Source organism: Miniopterus natalensis, chromosome 1, assembly GCF_054644295.1.
Source record: "Miniopterus natalensis isolate mMinNat1 chromosome 1, mMinNat1.hap1, whole genome shotgun sequence".
Classification (NCBI taxonomy): Eukaryota; Metazoa; Chordata; class Mammalia; order Chiroptera; family Miniopteridae; genus Miniopterus; species Miniopterus natalensis.
In genome coordinates, this window is record NC_142081.1 from 145,564,621 (window position 1) to 145,589,911 (window position 25,291).

At 36.2% G+C, this 25,291-nt stretch overlaps 1 pseudogene; it reads right to left on the reverse strand.

Moving 5' to 3' along the window:
• Positions 1-14,113: 14,113 nt before the first annotated feature.
• Positions 14,114-14,909, reverse strand: LOC107535690 (large ribosomal subunit protein eL29-like; annotated as a pseudogene).
• Between the last annotated feature and the right edge of the window lie 10,382 nt (positions 14,910-25,291).

Sequence of the window (25,291 nt, forward strand, 5' to 3'; positions counted from 1 at the left end):
TGAAATATTTTGAAACCCATTAGTGTGTCAGTGACTGGGCATTGCTCTCTAATTGCAAAAGATTTCAAGTGATAAAAATTGATTTTTTTGTAGCATACTTTGTAGAGTCAGCATTGGTACCTGAATATATTATATTACAGTTCTCTTAAAACATCATTCTATGTTGTGAGAAGGTTTTATTGTCTGAACTTGAGATTATATGTGCAGTTTATTCTTCACTACAGAATGATTTGTATTTCAAGGAAATGTGATGAAATGTGGAATTCTAAAAAATGTTAAGATATTGAAAAATATATTTTAAAAGCAATTATTTTACATATAAAGCTAAATGATACAACACAGGTTCAGTGCATTTATCTCAGCATTTTGGGAATCATATGTGAAATTTTTATTATAAAATTATCACAAAGCAATAACAGAAATATCAAATATATATATCCAGGAGACATTGAAGCCTTGTTATTTTGCCTACTAATTATGATCAACAATCTCCAAACCCTACACTTTTTAAAATAAAAAAAACACATTTATAATGTTAGGGAGTGGGAGGTAGTAAAGGGTAAAGGAGGTCAAATATATGGTGACGGAAAATTTGACTTTGGGTGGTGGGCACATAATGCAATATACAGATGATGTATCATAGTAGTATACACTTGAAACCTATGTAATCTTATCATCCAATGTCACCCCAATATAAAAATACTATAGAAAAGTACACAAATTATTACTTTGTATCTCAAGTCATCTTTGTAAAGTGAATCACCTATGTAGCCATTATTAAGTGAAGAAATAGAACATTACAACATCCTCAATCCCTCCTTTTATTCTTCCTAGTAACTGCCACTGCCCCCCCACAGGAACCCCTATTCTAGCTTCTGTCACCATTGGTTTATTTTTACTGTTTAGTGTTTCATGAATACCATTTCAGTAAACATTCTTGCAGCTATATTTTTTGGTGCATGTAAATATACATTTCTCTTGATTATAAATGTAGGAGTGGACTTTCTGGGTGGATCTGTGGGTGTGTCGATGCTCAGTTTTAATAGATCTTACTCAACAGTTTTTTTCTAGTAGATGTATTGATTTATATTTCCACCAATAATTATGAGGGTTAGAATTGTTCTGCCATCTTATCAACACTTGATATTGTTAGTCTTTTTCATTTTAGTCATTTTGGTATAGGAGTATTTCATTGAGGCTTTAATGTGCACATTCCTGATGACTAATAAAGTTTAATTCTTTTTCATGTTTTTTGGCCATTTGTATATCCTCTTATAAAGGGCTTTTTAGTATCTCTTACCTATTTACTTACCTAAGTTCTTAAATACATTTTATAGAAATTTTATTGTTTTGCTTTTCATAATTAGCTCTACAATATTATCTCAAAGAATGTTGCACATATATTTATGAGTAAGGTTAGCCTGATCTACCTACTGCCCATTTTTTGAAATCTAAGACTTGATTTATAGCCTTAGTATTTTTGTAAATGTTCCATTTACATTTGAAAATAATGTATATTTGCCAGTAGTTGGAAAATGCTTTATGGATGTCAGCTAGATTAAACTTATTAATTGAGGTTTTCGTATCTTCTATATCTTGCTTAATGTATTACTTGAGTGGTGTGTCAAAAACTCCCACTTTAATGATGCATTTTACTATTACTCCTCATGGTCTGTTTAATTTTTACTTACTAATTTTTGAATTAATACTACTAGGTGACTACAAATTGAACTGAACATTTTATCATTTTATAATGCCTCTCTTTATCTCTGTTCATGCTTTTAGCTATATCAGCCCACCTTTTTTTTTTTTTTAATAGATCTTCATTGATTTCAGAGAGAGGAAGGAAGAGGAGAGAGAGATAGGTCATCATTGATTGGCTGCCTCCTGCACACCCCTGACTTGGGATCGAGCCTGCAACCTGGGCATGTGCCCTCACGGGGAATCTGGATCCTAGGTCGATGCTTGGCTGCTGAGCCACGCCTGGCTGGGCCCACCTTTTTTTTTTGGTCTGGTGAGTCATTCTTCATCCTTTTACTTTTAACTATTTTCTGACCATATGTTTTTAGTGGGTCCCTTTTGTTACTAACATATTCAGGAAATATGTTGATTTTGTTTTGATAACCAGGTTACAAAATTTCTCTTTTCTGTTGTTTTCCACTTTTCTGTATTTCTTTGTTTCCTTTTTTTGTGTGTGCCTCTTTTGGACACAATTCAGGGCCTTTCCAACATCCTTCACTCCCACCCCTTTTTCATCAGTTTGCTTTACTGGTTTGGAATCTAAATACTCTATTTTTGCCTTTTTAGTAAAAATCCTTGGTATTGCTACGTGCACACTTACTTAATAAAGTTTATATTTTTGTCAAGATCTTTGCTCTCCTGAACAATGCTTTAGCCTTGTTTACTTTTCTTTAACCTTTTAAATTGTTTTATGCAATAAATTGCTGTTTACATTCAACCGCATTTATTATTTTCTTCATTTTCTTCTTATATCTCAGCATTCTTACAGGGTTATTTTCTTTCTTCTTGAAGTATATCATTTAGAAATCCCTCTAGTGACAGAATTTTAGTGATAAATGCTCTCATTCTTTTATTCGCTTACTCAAATTGGTACATATTGTGTGCTGTGCATAAAGTAATATATAAAAATCTCTGCTTCATGGATCTACAGTTCTAGTCAGGGAGACAGGCAATAAGCAAGATAAAATGTAAAATATATTAAAAGTATATTACATTGTGTAGCAGAAACAATAAAGTAGAAAAATGTGATACGAGATTTTAGATAGGGTGGTCAAGGAAGGCCTTGCTGGGAAGGTGACTTGAATGAAGACCAGAAAGAACTGAGAGAATGTGAAGGTATCTAATGAAAAGCATTACAGATAAAGGGAACAGATTTTCCAAGAGAACATGGCAAGTTCAAGATACAGCAAGAAAGCCAGGAAGGCTGTAACAGAAAGAAGTGTTTGGAGATCAGTACATGTGCCTGCCCAAAGATGTAATGTATATCTGGATGATACATGGCTTGGTAGGTCATGCTTTACAGTGAGATGGAAGGTATTAGGGGGTTTTGAATCAGTAATTGATCTGATCTGTCTTAATGGGTTTACTCTGCACATTATAGTCTGGAGGGGAGCAAGAGTAGAAACAGTTAATAGGCTATCACTGTATCCGTGAGAGATGACAGTGGCGTGGAGCAGAGTGTTGGCTGTGTGGGTGATGAGATATGTCACAGTCTAGGTATATTTTTGAAGGCAAAACTAATAGGATATGTCAGTAGTTCTGGTGTAGACTGTGAGACAAAGGAGAAGCCAAAGATAACTTAGAGGTTTAAGTCCAAACAACTATCAGGGGAGATTTACCATTAACTGGGATGGAAACAACTGTAAGAGGTGATGATTTTGGAGAGATTATCAGGGACTTAATTTTGAACAACTTAGCTTTAAAAAATATTAAAATATCTTAATTTTGTCCTATTTTTGAAATATGACTTTGCTTGCTGTTTCATGTTTTTATTCAACTTCTCCATTCCATTCCATTCCATTCCATTCCATTCCATTCCATTCCATTCCATTCCATTCCATTCCATTCCATTCCATTCCATTCCATTCCATTCCATTCCAATTTCTAGCTAATGTTGGAAATTCTAGCTTCTAGATCATTTTCCCCCCAGTATCTTCTAACTCTTTATATGTTAAACCTAACAGTCACTAAATTTATTGTTATCATTGTTCAGGAGATATTTCCAGCCGTTTAGTAACTATCAATTTTACAGTTGATATATCCCTACTCACTATGGCAGTATTGCAAGCTGCTTATTCATTACTGCTATAATGTCTCTGGGGAAGTTGAATTTTGTTAAATTTATTTCACATAATTAGCAAAGCAATCCTCTTTCTAGAAATGTGATGTATGATGTGAATTTTTTTATTTTTGAAGGTTAGTATAGATAAACTAACCTTGGTAGACTTGGTATACATGTCTATTTATTTTTAAAAATGAAATTCACACAATTATTTATAAGTTGCATCACAATATGTGTATTTGCAGAGAAAACAAGCTGCTGTATATTGACATCACCCTGCGAAAATAGTTATGTTACTACCTTGATAATTTGATAACACTTCTATTTATGTAATTTGTAATCCTGATAATAGTACAGGTATTGAAGACTGCCTAATCTTTCTGAATCAAATATAATAAGAAAAACTAAGATTACTATTTTTGTAAAAGATTTGGAAAAGAAACTAACAGCTCAAGACTTCAGTGTGATATAAACTATATTTTGTAGAGATTATTTGTACTCTAAAGTATTTTTGACTTTGACAACTTTAAAATTGCATTCAATACTAGGCAGAAAAATGGTGTTACATAAAATCATAACGTCATTGTAGTGTATGAAGTAGATAAATAGTTTTACTCTTAACCATTTTATTTTACTATAAATGGAATTCATTGTTCAGCATAGCCTCCTGAACTGTGTTTTCCAGTCAAATTATTTTGTAAAGATTAAATTAAATTCATTGCAGGGTACATGCTTTCAGAGACTGTAACAATTCCTATATGTTTGAATGATCCCATGAATTATTTTTAGTGTAGGAAAAAGTTCAGGAAGACAGTTTTCCATATCACTGCACCTTTTCAGAACAGTTCTCATACCTCAACCACAAGGTATTATTAAATATAAATTGAAACGAACTTATGTCAGTAAGAAATAATGAAAATACACTTTCAAAGGTCTGCTTTGCTTTTTCAGAGTAGGAACTTAAACTGTACTTCAAGATTACTTAAAGAGTAAACAAAAGTTTTGTTGAGTTTGAATAACTGCTATATTCAGAATTTTATGAATGCTGAGTAACTAATTGTCATAAATCATAGGTTTTGTAGACAGAATAATGCCTTCCCACCCCCTACCTTCACCCTTCCAAAATGCCTATGCTTTAATCTCAGAGCCTGTGAATGAGCATCTGCTAATATTACATGGCAAAGGGCTTTCACACATGAAGTTAAAAGTTGCTAATCAGGTGACATTAAATTAGGGAGACTATCTTAGATTATTCAGCTGGGGCTGATTTAATCACATGGGCCTTTAAAATCGCAAAAGGAAGACAGAAGGGTCAGTGAAAGGGGCTGCAGGAAAAAAGGGAAGAGGAGAGTTATGTGAGAAAGTAAAATGTGAGAAGGATTTTACTTTCCTTTGTTGGCACTGAAGGTGGAGGAAGGGGCCTTGAGTGAAACTGCATTCAGCCTCAAGAAGCTGAGAATGAGCCAAGCCCACCAGACTTCTGATCTAAAGAACTGTGAGATAATAAATGTATGTTATTTTAACAGAGTTTGTGGTAATTTCTTATAGCAGCAAAGAAAACTGATACAATTGACAATACTTTTTTATCCTCAAATAAGGACCTCTGAAAAGGGCAGAAGTCTTACCATATAAAATAAAATGATAGGGGAAAACAGAACACCTTACTTTTCTTTCTGAATGTTATCCCCACATCCCTTTCTATCTTTTTACACTCATTGTATTTTGTAATTTTTTTTCTTTCTTAAAACAATGATTTTGCTGGAAAAAGGTTACACAGTGTAGGATGTGTGGTGAACTTATAAGCACTGAAAAACTCTATTTTAAAAATTAAACAGTAGTCTAACTTCATTCTTTTGCATGTGGCTTTCCAATTTTCTCAGCAGCAATTATTGAAGAGGCTTTCTTTTCTGCATTGTATGTATTTGGCTCCTTTGTCAAAAATTACTTGACCATACACATGTGGTTTTATTCCTGGGCTCTCAGTTCTGTTCCATTGGTCGATGTGTGCGTTTTTCTGCCAATACCATACTGTTTTGATTATTGTTGCTCTGTGGTATAATTTAAAGTCAGCTACAGTTTGTCCCCATGTACAAAAACTAATTTAAAATGGATCAAAAACCTAAATATAAGATCTGAAACAATAAATTACATACAGGAGAAAACATAGATAGTAAATTTATGGACCTTGGTCTTACAAAAGAAATTATGAGTTTGACCCCAAAGGCAAGGGAAGTAATAGCAAAAATAAATGAATTGTACTATATCAAACTAAAAAGCTCCTGCACAGCAAAAGAAACTGCTAGCAAAACAAAAAGATAATCAACTGATTGGGAGATGGTATTTGCAAGCAACAGCTCCAACAAGGGGTTAGTATCCAAAATATATAAAGAACTCATACAACTCAACACCAAACAAACAAACAATCCAATTAAAAAATGGGCAGAGGACCTGAACAGACACCTCTCCCAAGAAGACATGCAGATGGCCAACAGATGTATAGAAAGATGCTCAACTTCACTTGCTATTAGGAAAATGCAAATCAAAACTAAAATGAGATAGCACCTCACAACTGTTAGAATGGCTAGTATCAACAAGACAAGTAATAACAAGTGTTGGAGAGGTTGTTGAGAAAAAGGAACCCTTATTTACTGCTGGTAGGAATGTAAACTGGTTTAGTCACTATGGAAAACAGTATGGAGATTCCTAAAAAAATTTAACAGTAGAGTTACCATGTGACTCAGTAATCCCTCTTCTGAGTATTGACCCGAAAAGTTTGAAAACATTAATTTGCAAAGATATATGCACCCCTACGTTCATTGTAACATTGTTCATGGTGGCCAAGACATGGAAACAACAAAAGTGTCCTTCACTAGATGATTGGATAAAGAAGATGTGGTGCATATACACAGTGGAATACTGCTCAGCCATAACAAAGGGTGAAATGCTGCCATTTGCAACAGCATGGATGGACCTTGAGAATATCTTGCTAAGCAAAATAAGTAAGAAAAGCTAAGAACCACATGATTTCACTCATATGTTGGATACAAAACTGAAACTCATAGACCCAGACAACAGTATGGTGGTTGCCAGAGGGAAGGGGATGGAGGAGTAGTAAAGGGAAAGGGGGCCAAGTATATGGGGATGGAAGACAATTTGAATGTGGGTGGTGGGCACAGAATGCAATATACAGAACATGCATCACAGAATGTGATGTGTTAGTTATATAACCTTATTAACTAATGTCACCTCAATAAATTTAAATAAATAAAATTCTCAAAAAAATTAAAGAATTATCAAAAAAAAAGAAATTAAGAAAATAGTTCCATTTATAATATCATAAAAAACATACAATGGGAGTTAATTTAACCAAGGAGATGAATAATCTGTGTACCAAAAACTATAAGACACTGACAAGAGAAACTGAAGAAGACACAAATAAGTAGAAAGATATCACGAGCTCTTAGATCAGAAGAATTAATATTATGAAAATGTCCATATTACCCAAAGTGATTTATAATCCAATGCAGTCCATATCAAAATTGCAATGGCAAGTTCACAGAAATAGAGAAAACTATTTTCACATTTGTGTGGAACCCCAAAAAACCCTAAGTAGCCAAAGCAATCTTGAGAGAACAAAACTGGAGGCATCACGCTTTCCCATTTCAAGCCCTATTACAAAGCTATAGTGATAAGAACAGTGTGATACTGAATTAAGACAGACACATAGACCAGTGGAACAGAATAGAAAGCCTAGAAACAAAGCCACACTCTATAGTTAGGTAATCTATGACAAGGGTACCAAGAATACACAATGGGGAAAAAATTGCCTCTTCAGTAAGTGGTGCTGGAAAACTGGATATCTGCATGCAAGAGAATGAAACTGGACCACTGCATTAAAGACTTAAAAATAAAACCTGAAACTGTAAATTCTGGAAGAAAACAGGGAACGTTCCTTGACATTGGTCTTGGCAGTGATATTTTGGATATGACACCAAAAGTACAAGCAACAAAAGCAAACATGAACAATTCAACAAAAGGAAGACAAACGATACAATTAAAATGGGCAAAGGGCCCTGGCTGGTGTGGCACAGTTGGTTAGAGCGGCATCCCACACACTGAAGGGCAGTGGTTTCCTTTCCCAGGCAGGGCTCATGCCCAGGTTGCCGGCTTGGTCCCTGCTGGGCACGTACAAGAGGCAACCAGTCGATGTTTCTCTCTCCTCCCTCCCCCTTCCCCTCTCCCCTCCCCTCTCCCCCTCCTCTCCCTTGCCCTCCCCTCCCCCTCCCCCTCCCCCTCCCCCTCCCCCTCCCCCTCTCCCTCTCCCTCTCAAATCAATAAACATATCCTCGGGCGAGGATAAAGAAATGGGCAAAGGACCTGAATAGACACTGCTTTAAAGAAGACACACAGATGGCCAAGGGACATGAGAGTGCTCAGGTCACGAATCATCAGAGAGACGAAAACTAAAACCAAGTGAGGAATCACCTCCCACCTGCCAGGCTGGCTGTCATCAGTAAGTCAGCGAACAAGTGCTGGCGAGGGTGTGGGGAAAGGGGATCCTAGTGCACTGCTGGGGGGAATGCATACTGGGGCAGCCACTGTGGAAAGCAGTGTGGAGGGTCCTCAGAAAATTAGAAATGGAGCTGCCTTTTGACCCAGTGATTCCACTCCTAGGAATGTATCCTAAGAATCCTGAAACACTAATCAGAAAGAACATATGCACCCCTATGTTCATAGCAGCACAGTTTACAATAGCTGAGATCTGGAAACAGCCCAAGTGCCCATCAGTAGCTGAGTGGATAAAAAAGCTGTGGGACATCTACACCATGGAATACTTTGCAGCCATAAAAAGAAGGAAATCTTACCTTTTGTGAAGCATGGATGGATCTGGAGATGATTAAGCTAAGTGAAATAAGCCAATCAGACAAAGACAAATATCACCTCATTTATATGTAGAATCTAAAGAACAAAATAAACTGGCAAACAAAATAGCAAGAGAGGCATGGGTACATGCAACAGACTGACAGCTGTCAGAGGGGAGAGGAGAGGGGGGACTGGATGAAAGAAGGCTACAGGATCAGCCAAAGAACATATACGCATAACCCATAGACACAGACAACAGTGTGGTGATGGCCAGAGGGAAGGGGTGATGGGGACATCTGTAATAGTGTCAACAATAAAAATAAAGTGGAAAAAAAAAAGCTGGTATTCTCAACAGGCTTTTGATGGATATGAAACAAGGAGGATCACTGAGGATAGTGAAGTTGCCATGGATACATCTCAAAGACTTTAGGAGTCCTACATATTGACAGAAAAAAAGTAATTAATATTTGAGACAAATAAACTTAATTTTGAAAGCAAGCAAACAAAAAAGACTAGTGCAATTATGCTGCTTGTATTTTAATATATAGTTTTATTATCTAGGCAGGTAACAAATAACTTTGTAGAACCTCTTTTTTCACATGCAAAATATTTTCTTTTAACTTTGATCAGAAAGTTCGAAAGCATCTCAGGCAGAGTTCATTAAGAAACATTTTTATAGATGATTGCTCTTTTGAAACAATACAGAAAGACTGAGTTAGAATAATTTTATCAGAATTTATAGATGTAATTCACAGAAGACTTCTCATGCATTTCCCCTTTGTTGTTTAGCAATGCTATTTATGGTTTTGAAAAAGAACATACTCTCTCCTAATGTTATCTTATGTTTTAGTAGTTCTTTTAATTGATTGAATGAAATGACATAATAAAGCACAATTTTCCTATCTTGTATAGCTCTCTTTTCTATTTCTTAAGGTTAATATTGTAGATACCATCATTGAGCTATCTCAGTTGCTTTTTGTGGTACATAGTAAAGTTCAACTATAAGCATCTAGAGGAAGAAAGTTAATCATATTTGCAAAATAGTCTAATGAACTAGGATGTATGCATTTCTTCACATGTGTTATTAGAAATATTTATAAAACTAGTTCACATGTTACTGGGCAGTCTTGCTAAGGCCCATATATATTGTTATGATAAAGTTATAAGCAGGGATGAGTGACATAAACTAATAAAATTTTCATTCATGAACACTTTATGGTAGGTAAGTGTGTAACTCATGAGCTGTTAAATCAGATGTATTTGTTAGGGATCTTGGTCACAGTTGATGGAATGCCTTGTCATGATGAAGAATTGAACAAATTGCTTTTATCAATTTTAGTCATCTTCGGTCAAAGTGAAAGAAAAAGAGAGATGACTCTTGTGAATCTTATCTATGCAAGATAAAGGCTTTGGATACATCTTTAAATTATATTTCATGGAACTGGAGAATCCTTAAGGTAGACAGGGCTGTGTATATCATCTGCTTACAAATCATGAATGTGAGAGCCCAAGGGTTAAGGGATATTGAAACCATTACACAGTTTATGAGAGAAAGAGCCAAAACTAAAATCTAGGTTTCCCAATATTTAGTCTAGTGGCCTTTCTCCTCCACTATAGACTTTCTGGGGGAAGAACTACACACAAATACACACACTCCCTCCTCTTTCTCAGCAGCTATGTTATAAATATGAATATAGATATAAACAATAGAACAGGATATATAATCATTCAGTTTTGTTACTCTAAGGAAATATGGTTAAATAAATACATCATAAAGCAACTAACAAGGATTCATTCATAGATTATTTGTTAAATCATTGTATAGTTCTCTTTAATTATCACCAATTGATTATACATCTAAATTATTTGATTTAGAAATATATATTTTTCTATATTGTTTTAGTGTTTTTATAATATGATAATAATATTAAGCAACATGAATCACTGAATAATAAATCAAGAAAACATTCCAGAGTAAAGATTCTGCTATATTCTTACTGATTCAATATAGAACCACATTGAAATTATCCATAGTTGTATTTGGGACAAAAAAAATATTCAGAGAGTGAAAACTTTATTGGCAATGTATTTTGCTGTCTTAATTTCTGTATAGTCCCTATATAGACTATCGCAACCTCGCTATAGTAAGATAAACATTGTTATTTAAATCTCTAATAGTAAAATGTTATTATCATACATAACTGGCATAGGCAATTTAAAAATGAACCAAGAAAATTTGGTTCAGAAAAAGCAGGGGACAGTCCCTTAGTAAAAATTGAATTTCTGACACATAGAAAATTACTCAAATTATGGAACTATTCTACCATATTTGACCTAACTTTATGCTATTTTTAATTTTACAAATAAGTAATATGCCATAGATAGAGCATATAATCCTCATTTTTGGCCAATAGCTTCTAAAAGCAGAAAATTGATACATAGTAATTGATGTCTTAGGTTGATACTCCATCAGAGGCATAATATGAGGAATGAAGGAGAATGGTTAATCCACTATGAATAACAATTTAAGAGATCATTTTTATCCTAGTTAAAGCAAGTATTAAGGCCAATAGTATTTAATCTAAAATAATGAAAGTTAGAATAGAGAGATTAACCAATGATATGTTTTTAGTCAACAAAAAGGAAAGGGTTAACAATAGGTTTTACATTTCACTGTGAAACCAATCAAGGAGTAGCTCTTATATGCAGAAAGAAGTAAGGAACTGAAAGCTTCTCGTTGATTTTGCAGCCCTTCCTCTGGTTCCCTAGAGCTCACCGCACCTGGCACAGCAAGGTGGCTGGGAAAATCGTGTGTGGGATCAGGAGACTGCATTGCTTCACTCACGGTTCCCTAATAGGAACTGGAATTTTTTGACACAATTTTTTGCTGCCTGGGAGACATGATTAAATTGCCCCCTGGCTTAGTGTTTTAAAGAGGATCTGAATAGGTCCTTTCTGTTTGATCTGAAAAGAGGAAACTGTTTCATGATCCAATTTTGGCTAAAACTTGTCAAGGGGGAAAACCTGACAAACCAATACAGACAGTTGTTACAACTTAACTATAAGCTATAACCTGAAGGGTCAACAGTAACAGTACTTCCCCTTTGACTAAATGGGAACATCTATTTCTGCATTTTTGTGGAGTGATTCCTGCATCAGTTTTCCAGTGTGAAGTGCGTTGCGACCATCCTCTAAACTTTATTTACTGAGCTCACATATAATGATGGTGATTAAGCCTAATTCCCTAACCTTATATTTCTATAGCACTTAATAGTTTTCAAAATACTGGAAAACAACAACAGCAACCCTTTTAATTCTCAAAATAAACTTGTGAGATACACCGTGTAGATTGACCTTCTTCTTCTGTTATTCATAAAATTAATAAACACAAGAACCAGCACAAAATTCCTAGGATTGCTGGCATGCACTCCACTGCTCTTTCAGTTCCACGGTGTTGCCTCTCCAAATCTCATGGCAATGAAAAATAACAATAATGAAGAACCCATTATCTTTTGGGGATTTTTCAGAGATAATAATCTATGTTTGACTGATCTATTTAATGCATGAAAATAGTAGATACTAATGGCTTTAATGTTTTTAAAAGAGCCGCCCCCCCATACAGAATGTCCTTTTGTCCACATTTCGTACTGAAATCCCAGCCATCCTTTCAGTCACGTATTAAACCCAGTTTCCCCCTCATGTTCACAGATCAGCTTCTTCTCCTTATTCGTCTTTTTAATCCATTCGTGTTCTTACAGTGGTTGGGGTTGAAGAAAATTGAGAAGAAACAAAATTAAGATGAATGGGTGTAGAAAATAAGGTTAAAAAGACTGAACGAATAAAGGATAGAGAGGAAGCATAATGAACTGGCTAAGAGAACAGATTTTGGAATCAGATTCCCAGATTTGAATTTCAGATCTGCCACTTATTAGTCATGTGACCATGGGCAGCTTATCGCCCAATAAAGTGTTACTAAATTTTCTCATTTGTAAAACGGGATATTAGTCCTACCTTATAGGGTTAACTTAGCAATTCTCATAGGAAATAAGTTGTGTGTATACATGCACAAAAATATTTAGAGGTACGTGCATAAAACACACAATATGTAAATATATGATAAAAATCCTTAATTCTTTTTTGATTTTACTAAAATAAAATAACGAACCCAGCATTCCAAAAATTGAAAGCACCAGTGAAATTTTGCATACTTTAGAATAGTAATAATCGATACCGATTTATTATATTGTGCTCACTAGCAGTTTTAAGTTCTTCTTTTCCTAACATTTTAGTAAGATTTTGAGAATTCATTTTGCTTTGTTGTAGATAATACAAACATCAAGGGCCGTTTTATTCTGTGTCTTGTTCTCCAACCAACTATTTTAATAGAGTCATAGTGATTTTATTGCTCTCCTAGTATCTACTAGAATATGAATTCCATGAAGGTAAGGATTGTATCTCTATTATTTGCTACCATACACTCAGTAACCTAGTGTAGTACTTGATATACTATAGGGAAATAAAGGGAGGCCTGCCTTTTGTTTTCAATTCTATTCTCTTCACCTTCACCCCTCAGTCAATTCTTCTTTACATTGAAGTGCTGTTCTCCAAGGACCATATTTGTTTCACCTCACCTCTTTTTGCTTTTTCCAGTAATTCTTCCATTCTTTCTCTGTCATATGCTTTACAGTTTTTTCTGTTTAACAGCTCTTTCTATTATAAGAAGATGATAGATGGGATGGACTAGTTACATTTCAACATTTCTTTGAATCTAATTCTATTCAGAGCAGTAATGTGTTTAGAGATTATAAGCCTAGTGGTCCAGCGAGGTTAACCATTGTTTAAGTTTAGATATCATAGTGTGGAACACGTGAAAACATTGTTTAAAGTGCAGATAGACAGAGGTTGCTCTTTGTCGCTTCTGCTTCACGTCCCCCCACCCCCAGCTCTAGGAGCTGTTTCTTTCCTTGGAGAGCCAAGTGACTTTGAGGTTAAAAGATATGCTCCATGTGGAAGAGGAAGGCAGGGAGGAGTTGGGTTCCTCACTAGTGTTGAGCCAACGCTCTGATTTCTTTTTTTCTTTTCTTTGTGTGAGAAAAAGGTAAATAAAACTCACTTTTCTTTTGGGTTTCTGGTTATGTGCACCTGAATCTAATCCTCACTGTTAGAATGAGCAAAGCAACTCTAAGAGAAAGTTGAGGGGACCAGAAGATGATGGACAATAGCAGACACCCTGATTTGGATCCTACCCTTCACTGTGAATCTAATAATTTTTTACCAAAAATATAACCAAGACATGCTTGGTGTGAATGAATGGAAGCCAGTAAATGGTAGAATTGAGTTGCCTCAGGTTTATTTGTACAAATAGAACAGGAGGACACCAGCTCCGTGCAGACAGCAGCCCAGGGGTCACACCAGTCCTTCCGTCCTCCCATTAGCACACAGAGTCCTCTACTGAGGAGCCTTCATGGAGTCCTGGGCACCTTTGGGAGCCTGAGCCTCAGACTGAGCCTGAGCTGCAGCCGCAGCTGCAGCTACAGCCTGGGTCTTGGTGTGAGCCTTGGCCTTGGCCTTTGGCTGGCAGAGCCTGAGACCCTTAGCAATGCAGGCATGAGCATGTTTCCCGAGCTTGGGGTGAGCGATGTAGGCAAGTCAAGTGAGCTTGTGGCTTCTGCGCTTTGGGATCTTGGGCTTGACCTCCTTAGACTTTATGAGGGCCTTGATAGCCTTGGCACATGCACTCATGGCCTTGGCATCGTTGGCCTGCATCTCCTCAGGCCCCTCCTGTGCTTCTTGGCAAAGCGCATGTTCCTCAGGAACTTCGGGTCTACTCCATTAAGAGATTTGTATCTTTGCCCGGCTGACGTGGTTCAGTGGATGAACATTGACCTATAAACCAGGAGATTGTGGTTTGATTCCCAGTCAGGGCACAAGCCCAGGTAGCAGGCTCGATCGCTGATAGGGGGCATGCAGGAGGCAGCCAATCAATGACTCTCTCATCATTGATGTTTCTATCTCTCTGTCTCCCTCTCCCTTCGTCTCTCTGAAATCAATAGATAAATTTTTTTTAAAAAAGAGAGAGGTTTGTATCTTTATTGTTAGGGTTTCTTGATGCTGTTTCTGTGCCATTTTCAGGACTATTTGTGTGTGGTGTGGTTCTTGGACTTGGCCATATCTGTACTGAATGAAGCCCATGGCTCCGGGAGTACCTGGGACCAGAAGAGAAAGAGGGAGCTGTATTGAAACTTGTATTTGTTGGTTTGGTTTGAAGAGAAATGGGTAAGGTGAGGAAAATTAGATGGTTCACTGGGCTGTAAAAACATAAAGAGTCATAAGGAAGTGAGTCCTAGAATTTACAGAGATGGTAAGAAGATCCTGTACCCCAGAGGTTGTAAAATATGGTTTTATGCCAAATTTACTTAAAACTCAAAAGGATAAAAAGACTACAGAATTATATAAAGGTAATAGAAATTGCTCCAAAAGTAAGTTACAATTAATGTTTCATTTGTAACAGAATAAAAATCTTGACAGCTGAAAAGTGCCACAAAAGTAAAAGCATATTTTGATAGAAAATTGTATAAATAAAAGATTAATTTGCTTAAAAAGGTAAGGGTATGTTTACTGAAGTTACATTGCGGCATTTATTGTAGCATTTTGATATTATTGTTTGTGCCTTTCTTTCCTCAATTGGGTGCGGTAAAGTTGAGAGTGGGGCATCGTGCTCTATTATTTTTTTCTTGCATCTCTTGTATCACCTTGTAATGGTTAGTATTTAATACATGTCTATAAAAATTTTTTTAAATATATGTTTCTTATTGAATTTTTTCTTAGAGAAAGGGAAAGGGAGAGAGAGAGAAACATCAATGTGAGAGCAAAACATCTATCAGCTGCCTCCTGCACAGCCCCTACTGGGGATTGAGCCCTGACCAGGAATTGAACCAGAGGCCTTGCAGTGCACAGGACAATGCCCAACCAACTGAGCCACATTGGCCAGGGCCATGGCTATAAAATTTAATTCAAGGTTTTGGGGGTTCTTAATTGAACTTTTCAAAGAAAGGCATGAATATATTCATTTTAGAATAAAATGTGACTGATGGAGTAGGAAAATGTATACCTCCCACTGCACCATATTCTAAGTCCAACAGCAAAGAGCAGGCATTTACAAGCCTCTCACAGGCAGGACAGTGGACAATTAAGAACAGCAATACAATTTCAAACAGCCTCAAAACATGTCCTGTCTTTCTCAGTATGGCACTTAAAGTGAAGTTCACAAGAATAGGCAGTACGCCAGGAGTGTTCTGAGCAGCTCTGGATAAAGTCTTATTAATGTTCTTGTTCTAGATTTTACTTTGTTAATTTAGTCCAACATTGCAGTATCTCTTCAGCAATAATATTTAAATAGAACTCTCTTCTAGTCCTCAGGATTATTCTAAAAAATTCCTGGACTATGGACTGAGAACAACCACTTTGAAATGTTAACTCCTACTCTTAACTCTAAATTGGTTTAAAACCAAATCTAGTTATATCAGGCAGAGGAGTGAGGGTGTTACAAAATAAATAAATCAATCTTGTACTATGTAACGTGGTTACATGTTAGCTCTATTCTTCTTGCTTAGTCAGTTGATCACAAATATAGGAAAAAAGGTAAGAATTGTAATAAAGTATCAGCACTTAAAATATCAAAACTAAGTTTGAGACTGTGACAGCCCCCCCCCCCCACACATAGTCTTACTCTGTGGAGAATAAGTGATATGTTTAAATGTATCACTTACCACTTACTATCCAGCATCCCTTGGCCTAGTTGCAGCTGTGTCTCAGAAACAAAGAAAAAGTATGATCGGTCCAAGTGTTTTTCCAACACCATCCATTGTTCCCTGGTCCATGAGACTCCATGGAATTTAGATTCTGTCCATCATACTTTTTTATTCTTGTGAGAAAGAGCAAGAGAGACAGTAGAAAGAAAAACTTGATATGTTTCTTACTATATTAGTAAATATCATTAACATACATATACTTTTATTTACTTCCACTTTTTTCTTTGGTCCTAAGTGCAGGACCTAAACTTCGTTCCTGCTGTACTTCATTTGTAATGTAGTTTAACCTTTCCAGTCTGCCAAGATTATTTTGGGTACTATTTCTTTCATCCAGTGTATTCTGTACCCTTCCAACCTTGTATGCTTTGACCTCCAAAAGAACAATTATTTCTGGTGTATTTGTTTTGTATGAAGGCACTGTGCTGAGCATGGCAGGTACAATAGTGTGCCAAATTCATGCAGCTGACCTGATATATCATAGTCTAGAGGAGGAGATCAACAGCTATTATACAAATATTTTATAATTACAAACTAAGTACTATGAATAAAAGTAAAGGATACTATGAGAGTCTATAAGAAGGGGGTCTGTCTAGTCTTCAGGTTAGGGAGAGCCATGCCCAGGTAAGTGCCTACTGAGCTGAGGTTTACAAAGTTCACTCTGTGTGTATGTGCAGTTTGCTGTGGAGGTTGGCCTGACGAGTGATCTAGGCAGAGGCACCGCTGTGTTCTTTGGTTCAGAGCATGGCACATTTGAAGGACTGCAAGACAGGAAGTGTGGCTGAAATGGAGAGTCGGGGAGGGTGGTACAGAATAAAGGTGGAAAAGTGAGCCTGGGCCTACTCATGTAGGCCTTGCAGACCATATTAAAAATGTCAAACATTAATCATTATGCAGTGAAAAATGTGACTAAAGTATCATCTAAGATATGGATAAAAAACATTGAATACCTGATGTCAAGAAAATCAACAGAAGTATCCATCTTGATTAGTGCTGATAATTAATCAGCAATATTTTCATCTTATCATGAGTGAATTCCTGTTCCTGGTAGGGCTGGTCATGGGTTCACTGCATGGGGCTCGAGGTAGAAGATGGAGTATGTATCTCTAGGACACCAGAAATGACTATTAGAGGAACAAGATCCTGAGTTGAATTTTGAAGCTGAGTTCAATAAGCCATAAGACTGAAGATCAAGTGAGTCTAAAGAAATATTAATTTCTATAGGTATTAAAAAGATAACAACAGAGGTCAAAGAGTGAAGGCTGAGAGTTGAACATAACCCCGCTTTGTCTAAGTAATTTTCTGGAATAGGTGTATTTTTGTTTGGGTTGATTCTTGTGAGAGATACAAAGTGATCTATGGAGTCAAATGTGAAGTAGGTACACTCACAAAAACTGTATCCATATTTTGTGCATTGATATAATGAAAGACACTATTAAATGACTTGGTATAGTCTGGCTACACTATGTTTATGGCTCACTATTCCACAGAGTAGCAGACTGAGAAGTATTGATCTATGGTTTATAAGCTCTACCCTGTTCCATTTAGAAAAAATGGTTGGAATTACTTTAAACCATTTCTACCTCCTCACACCTGTCACATTCTTTACATTTCCCTCCTAGGTCACTCTATGCTCCCGTAATCTAACTTTTAGGTTGTCTCACTTTCTTGCTCTGTAATACATCCAGAACAGTAGACTTGGATTTCTTAAATTTGGATTTCTGAGCAGATAGGTGCTTTCCCATTTGGATTTCTATTCCTCTTATTATCAACCTATGTCTGTCCTTTTCAATTACCCAAATATGCCAAGTTGAGATAAAGGTATGCTTAGAGTTGGAGCCAGCTTAGAGCAGAGGGATCTGGTATAGGTAAGTGGTGATGAACTGCACATAAATCACTAGATGAAAATAATGTGTCCATCTTATCTACATATATTTTATTTGCAAAATTATAAACATAATTTAAAACATTTTAGAAAGTACAACTCATTTGTGTACAAATCCTTGCCATTGGATTTAAGCCGTCTTTTGTTTTATAGAATTTTAGCCTACTTTTGTATGTAAAATGATTAGTCTATTGTTTTCTAAAATCCAAGGCTCAGGAATTAGGGCAGCATGTTTAAATTTACCTCTTATCACGTACATGCTCTATAATATAAGTAACTAACTCAATATAGATAACTATATGCTGGTCTTTATTTCATTCTTGGCATAGAGGGCTCTTATTATTTTTTGATATTAAGATTATTAAGATTTGTGTCCAGCTTTTCTTTTTGAAAATATAACATTATTATATTTACAGTTAGGTCTTTTGAGAGTCAAATTGAGAGAATTTTAACCATATGATTTTAGGAATAATATCTTTTCATAATCTGATAATGATAGCTAAGAAAATGAAAATATTGCACAAGAAATTGAAGAGTTCTTGATGACACGTTCTGTTTTTTGTTTTTCTTTCTTTCTTTTGATTTGAGGCATTTTTTTTGTTTTCAATTTGGAATACTTGAAGAACATATTTAGTCATAGATTTAATGTAAAATATTTTTTAAATAGAGAGGCAACAGCTTTGATTTTCTTTTTCATTGCTGTTGTAAAAGAAGATTTTCTCTTCATACATTTTCCCCGAGGCATTTTAACTACATGCTCCTTATAATTGAAGTGTGCATATTTGTTAATGGTGTACACATCTATCAGGCAAATGAGACTCTTTTCACAGGGAAAAAGCTTCCTATTAGGCCAAAAGCTCTCATTTTTTTTTTAGCTGTCCCCATTCATATTCTCCTGTCCCTTCTGTTATCAGCTACTAGTTGTATGGGCAGAACAGTTCTGAATCTAATGTTCCTATAAAGATTGGTCACCAGGGAACAGCACAGAATGTGCTTATCTCAGAAGACAAATGTATTAATCCTACTCTATTATGAAGGAGAAAGATAAATCTGACAGTGAAAAAATGAGAAGAGTCATTTTGTTTCTGGGGAGTTAAAAGATCTTTGGAAATACACATTTCTTTCAAAGTAAGAAAAAGGAAAGAAATCCTGCTACCCCTAAACATGTTGTTAGACACTAGCTGCACTGAATACAGATTTAAATTTGTCTTTAAAACACCCAAAGCTTTTGCACAGCAGAGAAACAGAGTCATAGGCAACCTACAAAACAGGAGAAAATACTTGTAAACCTATATCTGATAAAAGATTAATCTCCAAAATATATAAGGAACTTTCATAACTCAATAGCAAAAGAACTAATAACTCAATTAAATATACGATAAGGACTTGAATAGACATTGCTTCAAAAAAGATACAAATGGCCAACAGGTATGTGAAAAAATTCTGTGTCCTTAGTCATTGGGAAATGAAAATCAAAACAACAATAAGATACCACCTCATACCTGTCAGAATGGCTATTATAAAAAAAAATCACAAGACAACAAGCTTTGGCAAGGATGTGGAGAAATTGGAACCCTTGCATACTGTTGCTCTGAATGCCAAATGGTGCAGCTGTTATGGAAAACAATATGGAAGTTCTTTAAAAAAATTAAAAATAGAACTACCATATAATCCAGCAATCCCGCTTCTTAGCTATTTGTCCAAAAGAATTGAAAGCAGAATCTCAGAGACATTTTAGTGCTTCCATGGTCATTATTTTAATGGAGGGAGGGAAGGCCAGAGATTATAGGCATGTCATTTGGGCAGCTTTACCAGGAAACTTCAACTTTGCACTCCCAGGGAACCGCCAGCCCAATGCCTGCAAAACACTGGGGGAAGGGATCCAACAAAGGAAAAGTAGACTCATGCACAGTAAAGCTGAGGTGACTCGGGAAGGTGCCTGTCAGTCACACCAGGGAATAGAAACCATTGGCCAGAATGAGCATGGCCACTGCAAGCAAAAATTTGGGAATACATCATATCCTAAACAAAGGAGTTCTCTCTCTTGTTGCTCTTGGCGAGCTTGGCTCCTAGGTCTTGAGACTCTGGGTTCTCTTGCATTCTCCCCTATGGCCCACAGCCATGTGGACCCCACATGCAATAGACTAAAGGACTGCAGCAGGAAACACAAGCTAAGCTAGTCTGATGCTGGACTGGATGCAGCTCCAAGATAGAAGGAAAACTCTGGATACTGGCTCTGATTTTAGCTCTGTTGAAGCCCCAGCTACACTTTTTCTATGACCGGACTGAAGGAAATGGGACTTTGGAAACCAAGGGTTGTAATTCCACAGAAATAAAGCTTTCTACTATATCTCATTCTCCAGTGGGGTTCTCTGGGAGTTCTTATTCCAGTGGTACTCCAAGAGCCCTGCTTCCATGAGCAGCAGGGGGAGATGAGGCCCACTCGCCTCTCTTAACAATTGCATATATTTCACAATAGCTAAGATGCAAAAACAACCTACATGTCTGTCAAGAGATGAATGGATAGCCTGGCAGGGCATGGCTCAGCAGTTGAGCATCGACCTAGGATCCAGGAGGCCGCAGTTTGATTCCCGGTCAGGGCACATGCTTGGGATATGGGCTTGATCTCCAGTTAGGGGCATGCAGGCGGCAGCCGATCAATGATGACTGTCTCATCATTGATGTTTCTATCTCTCTCTCCCTCTTCCTTCATCTCTCTGAAATCAATAAAGATATATATATATATATATTTATATTTTTTTAAAAAAGAGATGGATGGATAAAGAAAATGTGGTGTATACATATAATGGAATACTGTTCAGCCTAAGGAAGAAGGAAATTCTGTAATATGAGAGAACATGGAACCTTGAGGGCATTAAGCTAAGTGAAATAAATCAGTCACAGAAAGACAAATACTGTATGTTTAACTTAAATGAGGTATCTAAAGTCAGATTAATAGCCCTGGCCCATGTGGCTCAGTTGGTTGGGTGTCATCCAGTGCACCCAAGGACTGCTGGTTCAATTCCTGGTCAGGGCACCTGCCTGGGTTGGGGGCTTGATCTCTGGTAGAGGGTGTGCAGGAGGCAGCTGATCAATGTTGCATTCTCTCACATCAATGATTCTCTCTCTCTAAAAAAAAAATCTTAAAACAGATTTATAGAATCAGAGTGGGATGGTGGTTTCCAGGGATGGGAGAGGAGAAATAGGGAGTTAGTAATCAATGGCATAAAGTTTCAGTTAAGCAAGATGAATACACCATAGAGATTTGCTATATAACATTGTACTTTTATGTTCAACAATATAATGTATTGTACACTTAAAATTTTCTAAAGAGAGTAGATCTCATGTTAATGTTCTTAACCACAATAAAATAAAATTTAAAAAATAACCTCCAAAAATTGAAAGCAGACCCCACCCCCCCAATTAAAAAACAACAAAAAACTCAAGGGCACTGAGCTGGCACAAGATTCCTCCCCCCCCTGCCCCCCAGTCTATTAGGCCCTGTCATAGTGACTAGTCTATACTTTGGCTATGCATTTTAAATTCAAATTGTGTGTTTTCCTAAACTGAACTTAAAGTAGCCATATATATTAGGTAACTGTTTAATTTGCTTAATAATAAAATCAGCAAAAAAGGGGTGGTTTAAAATAATTGCTAGGTGATCCAGAATTTTTAATACAAGTTTCAGGAAGATAAAAGCCTCAGGGTACTATGTAAATTAGGAGGAAAAAAAGACCATCATTTCTACTTCTTCAAAAAGAGATATATCTTGTTCTTTCTTAATTAGAGGGCCGATGTCTTCTATTTTCATCATTTCCCCACTGACTGTAATGGACAGAATAATGTCCCCCACCCCCAAAGATGTCCATCTCCTAATCCTCAGAACCTGTGAATATGCTTGTTACACAAAATACCACAAACTGGAGAGTTAAAGCAACAGAAATTTGTTGTCTCACAGCTCTGGAAGCAAGAAGTCCCCATAAAGGTGTTGGCAGGGGCCATGATCTCTTCGAAACCTGTAGAAGAATTCTTCATTGCCTCTTCTAGCATTTGGTGTTTGCTGGAAATCCTTGGCATTCTTTGGCTTGTAGATGAATTGCAGTGGAAATTAAGACACCCTCCCCCCCCCCCCCCCACACACACACTTTTGTGTTCCCGGTAAAGGCTAATGGCAAAGGACCATCCTGTCCTCACATCCTCTGATATAAGACCAATCTTTGTTATAAGACTTGTGGATGACTCATTTTCCTGCCCCTGTAAAACTTTAGGCCCTCTTCCTTTTCTTTGACATGTTTCTCATTCATTTTTGCAATAGCCTGAATAAAATATCTCCTTAATTGTCCAGTGTATTTTATCTTCCTCATCAGCAAATAATTTCAGTGTAAATATTGCTTATCCATTTTACCCAAATCTTTTGCAGTGCTCATTGCTAGCAGGTATATTATTCCTGGCTTTCTGCCATCTTACTTAAATCATTTTTCTGTTTTTGTATCTAAAATATCCTTGTTTCTTTAATTTATTAGGTTCTTCATTCTTTATTGTCTAGAATGCCAGAGCCAAATATCTTTCATTTTCTAAGAGTTCTTTCTCTCTCTCCCTCTTTTTTCTTTACATTTTCTTTGCATATCACTGTCTTTCTATTCTCACACAAATGGCCTCCTAAAATGCTTTGATAGACTAACGTCATTTCTTTTTATTTTTCAATTCCAGTTTACATTTAGTATTATTTTATATCAGTTTCAGGTGTACAGCATCATGGTTAAACAATAATATTCTTTACAAAGTGATCCCCTAATATTTCAAGCACCCACCTGACACCATGCTTAGCTATTACAGTATTATAGACTATATTCTCTATGCTGTACTTTATATCCCCATGACTATTTTGTAACTGCCAATTTGTATGTCTTTATCCCTTCACTTTTTTCACCCAGCCCCCAAGCTCCCTCCCCCCTGCCAACCATCAGTCTCTTCTCTGTGAGTCTGTTTTTGTCTTGTTTGTTTGTTTATATTGCTTTAGATTCCACATATAAATGAAATCATATGGCATTTGTCTTTCTCTGACTGACTTATTTCACTTAGCGTAATACCCTCTAGGTCCCTCCATGTTGTTGCAAATGGTAAGATTTTATTCCTTTTATGGCTGATGAATATTCCACTGCATATATATACTACCACTTTTTTTATCCACTCATCTATTGATGATACTTGGGTTGCTTCCAGGACTTGGCTATTGTAAATAACGCTGCAATGAATATAGAGGGGTGCATATATTCTTTTGAATTAGTGTTTTGGGTTTCTTCAGATGTATAACCAGAAGTAAAATCACTGGGCCATAATGCAGTTCTATTTTTTATTTTTTGAGGACTCTCCATACTGTTTCCATAGTGGCTGCAGGAATCTGCATTTCTACCATCAGCGCAACCCTGCCAATGCTTGTTGTTTGTTGATTTATTGATGGTAGCCATTCTGACAGGTGTGAGGTGATTTCTGAGGTATCTTCAACTACCTTTTAGTATACCATTTTAATTCTCATTAAAAAGACTGAATTCAAAACCCCTAAAACCTGGACTGTTTCCTTCAAATGATGTATGAAAGTAATAACTATAGTAATTTTAGTTAAAATTATTTAAATGTTTACAGTTTATTTCATTAGCAACATTTACCAACAACTTCGTAATGAAGGTTTTTTTCTACATCGAAAGTAACTATCAAAGAAATTAAGAGTCTTGCTTTTAATTTGATATGGTAAATTAGAGCTAATATAATACCAATGATATAGCCACAGATGTTAACCTCACAAATTATTCAACCTATTGACTTCTATCTACACTCCTATTTAATATACACTAGAAAATGATAAGGAAAACACACACTACACAGAATTAAGGATGAACTGACAACTAATAATGCATGAAGTATTATTTGTTTAGAAATTGATATTTTGAGCTAGGGGATATTTTAGTCTCATTGCACATAAAGTGTTGTTAATATTAATCAGAAGATCTGTTTTGTTTTAGGGATATATATTTATTATACATATTAAGTTTAGGAGTGAATATAGAAAGTGTTAACCCTGAATTCTGGAAGGTGTTAAGTGTCATAAATAATATTTTAAGAGGGACTGACTTTGCAAAGTGTTTACTTTTCTTGCAACCACAAATCTGAGTTAAGCCTATATTGCATTTGAGAGTCAATGTCATGGAGCAGCGCATTAACCTAATTGCCAGCTAGAGCACCTCGACCTAGTGTTAGTTATAATAAAGTGAGAAAAGTGCACTGTGCACTTGTGGTTGGAATAAGCCTAATTTGGAGAAGAGTTGCTTGTGATGTAATTAACTTCATTTTGGGAGAAGGTCAGGGAGGAGTTTTCAAAGGGGTTTGGTTATGATGAAAAGATGAAAGGATGAGATAATGAAGAGATGTGCTTGAATTATAAATAAAAAAACAGTACCAAATTTTCAGTGTCATGGATACTACGTGCGACATGGCTGTAGAGAGTGTAAATAAAGAAAATGTCTGTGAATTCATGTTTTCTCACATCTTTGACCTGGTGTTTTCACTGCTTAGAGGAAAGGTCAGGAACATCAAAAGAGTAAGGTGCATTCTTATAGTGGCTCTTACACACGATTGGTTTGGGTTACAATTAACAGTTGTAGCTTGCTGCCTTGATGAATTTCTAGCTCCTTACTGTAGCAAAGGGGAGTGCATCTACCCAAAAAGGCACTGTGATGAGCACATAGAAATTAAACAAGATATATGTAGATAAAGAAATATATATTTAACTATTTTCTAATGTTCTGCTATTTTCTTCAATGAAAGAAAAAGAGTAAAATAGAAATAGTGGAAATGCTCATATCCTTCTTGGAATGAGAGGAGGAAACAAGGAATTGAGAAAATTCTTCCTAAGAGACACTAATTTCTTCTTGAAAT